The sequence below is a fragment of the Rhipicephalus microplus genome, unplaced genomic scaffold (genome assembly GCF_043290135.1).
Source record: "Rhipicephalus microplus isolate Deutch F79 unplaced genomic scaffold, USDA_Rmic scaffold_582, whole genome shotgun sequence".
Lineage (NCBI taxonomy): Eukaryota > Metazoa > Arthropoda > Arachnida > Ixodida > Ixodidae > Rhipicephalus > Rhipicephalus microplus.
This window is the reverse complement of record NW_027465141.1, coordinates 25001-29542: the sequence shown is the minus strand read 5'-3', so window position 1 is coordinate 29542 and position 4542 is coordinate 25001. Positions and strand designations below refer to the sequence as shown.

General features: G+C 57.6%; 2 non-coding genes across 2 annotated transcripts; both read left to right on the top strand.

Moving 5' to 3' along the window:
• Nucleotides 1-407: 407 nt before the first annotated feature.
• Nucleotides 408-2222, top strand: LOC142795206 (small subunit ribosomal RNA). Its single transcript, XR_012892852.1, has one exon. It is a non-coding gene; the product is annotated as a small subunit ribosomal RNA (ribosomal RNA).
• A 1719-nt stretch (nucleotides 2223-3941) lies between these two features.
• On the top strand, nucleotides 3942-4094 carry LOC142795203 (5.8S ribosomal RNA). Its single transcript, XR_012892850.1, has one exon. It is a non-coding gene; the product is annotated as a 5.8S ribosomal RNA (ribosomal RNA).
• Nucleotides 4095-4542: the final 448 nt, after the last annotated feature.

Sequence of the window (4542 nt, the reverse complement as noted above, 5' to 3'; positions counted from 1 at the left end):
GGGGCTGGTTGTCGGACGGTGCCGTTTTACCACGATATCGAGGTGTGTTCCGTGTCGTCCTCGGGCGATTCAGATGCGAAAGCGCCGAAGACGCGGGCGTGACCCGTCGTCTGGCGGCTTTGCAGTCTCGGCTCCGTTGCTAGTTCCGGCCGGTCCACCGACAGTGCAGCGGGCTTGGGCAACCCGCACGGCGCGACCGAGTCGATGCAACGAAAAAGAGCGAGCATGAACGTGCTTCTTGCCGCACGGCTCCCACTCGTCTTTCGGGAAGGTTGTGCCGTAGCGAGCTCGAACGCCGTCATCTCGGAGTGCAAAATAAGCGTGTTGGGGCGCCTGAAGGTGGCCTCCGCCGCACACAGACTGCGTCCGGCCCGCCGAGGGCGAGGACGGACGCGCAGTCGAACGATTACCTGGTTGATCCTGCCAGTAATCATATGCTTGTCTCAAAGATTAAGCCATGCATGTCTAAGTACATGCCGAAATAAGGCGAAACCGCGAATGGCTCATTAAATCAGTTATGGTTCCTTAGATCGTTTCTTCCTACTTGGATAACTGTGGCAATTCTAGAGCTAATACATGCAGTGAGCCTGGAGCCCTTTGGGTAACGGGTGCTTTTATTAGACCAAGATCGATCGGGTTTCGGCCCGTATTGTGTGGTGACTCTGGATAACTTTGTGCTGATCGCATGGCCACGAGCCGGCGACGTTTCTTTCAAGTGTCTGCCTTATCAACTTTCGATGGTAGGTTACTTGCTTACCATGGTTGTTACGGGTAACGGAGAATCAGGGTTCGATTCCGGAGAGGGAGCCTGAGAAACGGCTACCACATCCAAGGAAGGCAGCAGGCGCGCAAATTACCCACTCCCGGCACGGGGAGGTAGTGACGAAAAATAACAATACGGGACTCTTTTGAGGCCCCGTAATTGAAATGAGTACACTCTAAATCCTTTAACGAGGATCAATTGGAGGGCAAGTCTGGTGCCAGCAGCCGCGGTAATTCCAGCTCCAATAGCGTATACTAAAGCTGCTGCGGTTAAAAAGCTCGTAGTTGGATCTCAGTTCCAGACGAGTAGTGCATCTACCCGATGCGACGGCTCGGACTGAACATCATGCCGGTTCTTTCTTGGTGCACTTCATTGTGTGCCTCGAGATGGCCGGTGCTTTTACTTTGAAAAAATTAGAGTGCTCAACGCAGGCGAGTCGCCTGAATAAACTTGCATGGAATAATAGAACAAGACCTCGTTTCTGTTCTGTTGGTTTTTGGAATACGAGGTAATGATTAAGAGGGACGGACGGGGGCATTCGTATTGCGGCGCTAGAGGTGAAATTCTTGGACCGTCGCAAGACGAACTACTGCGAAAGCATTTGCCAAGAATGTTTTCATTGATCAAGAACGAAAGTCAGAGGTTCGAAGGCGATCAGATACCGCCCTAGTTCTGACCATAAACGATGCCAACCAGCGATCCGCCTGAGTTACTCAAATGACTCGGCGGGCAGCTTCCGGGAAACCAAAGTATTTGGGTTCCGGGGGAAGTATGGTTGCAAAGCTGAAACTTAAAGGAATTGACGGAAGGGCACCACCAGGAGTGGAGCCTGCGGCTTAATTTGACTCAACACGGGAAAACTTACCCGGCCCGGACACTGGGAGGATTGACAGATTGAGAGCTCTTTCTTGATTCGGTGGATGGTGGTGCATGGCCGTTCTTAGTTGGTGGAGCGATTTGTCTGGTTAATTCCGATAACGAACGAGACTCTAGCCTATTAAATAGGTGCGGGGTTCCCAGCACCTTACAACCTTCTTAGAGGGACAAGCGGCTCCTAGCCGCACGAAACAGAGCAATAACAGGTCTGTGATGCCCTTAGATGTCCGGGGCCGCACGCGCGCTACACTGAAGGAAGCAGCGTGTCTTTATCCCTGTCTGAAAAGACTGGGTAACCCGTGGAACTTCTTTCGTGATTGGGATAGGGGCTTGCAATTGTTCCCCTTGAACGAGGAATTCCCAGTAAGCGCGAGTCATAAGCTCGCGTTGATTACGTCCCTGCCCTTTGTACACACCGCCCGTCGCTACTACCGATTGAATGATTTAGTGAGGTCTTCGGACCGATGTCCGGCGCGGCCTTTCGGTTGCGCCGGTCTGTTGGAAAGATGACCAAACTTGATCATTTAGAGGAAGTAAAAGTCGTAACAAGGTTTCCGTAGGTGAACCTGCGGAAGGATCATTAACGGATTGTGAAGGGTGAGCGCCTCAGCTGCGTCTGCGCCCGACACTTTCTGCCGCTGACCCCGTTTGGACGCGGGGTCGGCTTTTCCCCACGGGGCTGCCTGAATGTGGAGCGGCACCCCGTGACAAATTGTTGCGCCCAGCGGACGCCAACACCGCGACCTTGGACGGTCGGCCAGGTGGCGGACGCGGGTACAAACGGCGCAACGCACTCATAGGTCGGCTTTCGACCCGCCACTGCACCGTGGCTCGAAGCGCTCGAAATGCGCGACCCGACCGCTGCGGGACCGCCTAGTACTGTAAACAGGAGCGGCGGAGCGCGAACGGCGAGTCGTGGTTACGTCGGTAGAAGGCGAGGCTGCGCGTTCCCGAAACGCCAGCCGAGTGCCCTCCCGACCGTTCGAGCGTGCAAGAACGAGACCCGACAATCGCGCGGCGACTGCCAAGTACGAGAGGAACGGCACAAGCGTCGGCGGTCGGTCAAGGAACTGGCGATGTGACGGGTCCGCTGTGCACCAGTGCATACCGTCCCGCCGTCCGCGGCAAGCGCCTCCGCGTCCTCGGGTGACGGAGGCTGCCGGTCGGTTCTTGCAGGCGAGGGATCTCGCTGGCACCGGTTCGCGTTGACGCGCGGCCGGTCATGGCACGGCGATGCGACGGCCGAGGTGCGCAGTACTCGATGGAGGAACCGCACGCTCCGATGACCGTCCCGCCTTCCGCGGCGTATGCGTACCGACCGTAATGGTTGCAGCAGCGCCGGCCGGCTTTTGAATTCGCCACACGAAACACGGTGCGAGATCGCGGTTAGGGGAGCGTCGACGTTGCCAGGCGTTTTGCTTGCTGCCGAGGGAAAGGCGGCACGGCCACGTCGCGCTCGTCGCGATTAGCGGGTCTGCGCGCTTTGGGAAGGTGCCGCAACGACTTGCCGAAAGAGGAAGCACGGAAGAACGAGGGACTTGGACGTCCCGACAATTGAACGCACTTGCGGCCAGGCCCTTGCTGGCTTCGTTCTTCCGCCTCGAGTAGGCTCGTACGCGGCTCCGGCGCCGAAAGTGGTCCTTGGCACCGACTTCGGTGGACGTGGGAAGTGCCGCGCAAGTACGGCGCGCCTGGCTCCACCTGTTGGCTAAAGTAGGCAGCCGGATCGGCATTTTGGTGTGCGGTGGCAAACCGTGGATGCGAAAAAAGCTTGTGCGATTTCGTGGAACAAAAAGCGGGGGTCCCCCTTTTTATGCGGAGGAGACCGACCCGCCCGCCGTGGTGAACCGCGACGCCACGGTAAAAACGGGAGAGGCTTGTCGATGGGACCGTGCATCCCGCGCTCCACGGAGGCCGGGAGGCGGCCGCCCGAGGAAATGTGTAGCCGTCGAGGCCCGCATCTGCGTGCACTCTTATCCAAATGGGTGTACCGCAGGCATTTTCTGGTTAGGCGGGCCAATGAGAGCGAGCACACAACGATACCTACGGGTCCGGCTTGGAGAACCGGCTTCGACGCCTCCCGAGTATTTATAGAGGGGTGGACCACGAAAGCACTCGCAAGTAGCGGAAGCGAAACGCCGTCCGAAACACACCGTTTGCTCGATTTGCGGCAGCCGAAAAAGGCGCGGCAGAGTTTTGGAGTCCAAGCGTGCGCTGAAAAGCGCCCTTCTTGGCCACTGTTTGGCCGAGTGCCAGAAACGTTTGGTTTTGACTGTACGGAATTGAACAAACACTTTTTCACGACTCTAAGCGGTGGATCACTCGGTTCTCGGGTCGATGAAGAACGCAGCCAGCTGCGAGACTTGGTGTGAATTGCAGGACACACTGAGCACTGATTCTTTGAACGCACATTGCGGCCTTGGGTCTTCCCTTGGCTTCGTCTGTCTGAGGGTCGGATCACATATCAAGAGAGCCTTCGGCGCACAAGGGAACGTGAGCCGTCGACTCGTTTTGACCGCGTCGGCAACACGGACAGCACGCTGAACACCTCACAGCGAGCGCCAACAGCGGCCACTCAAGGGCGAGACGGTGGCGACCGTCGTGCCAGAGCCCAACCGAAACGGGGGCGACCGACTGCATTGAGGATGTGGCACCTCGTTGAGACCGCCGCAGGACTTCGAGTCGGAAGGAAGCCTGCAGGGAAAGTGCGGTCGAGGTTGCGTACTCCTCTCTGCGACCGGGCGCGCAAGAGCTGCGAGAGCCACGGACGCGCAACTTTAACGCACGGTAAACACGAGGAGCGAAAGCCGGCCAGCAAAGCTTCTCCAGCCGTGCGCAAAGTGCGCGAGATCGCAGCCTTGCGTTGCGCTTGTTGCCCTCGAAGTAAGCAGGGTGTCCCGTAG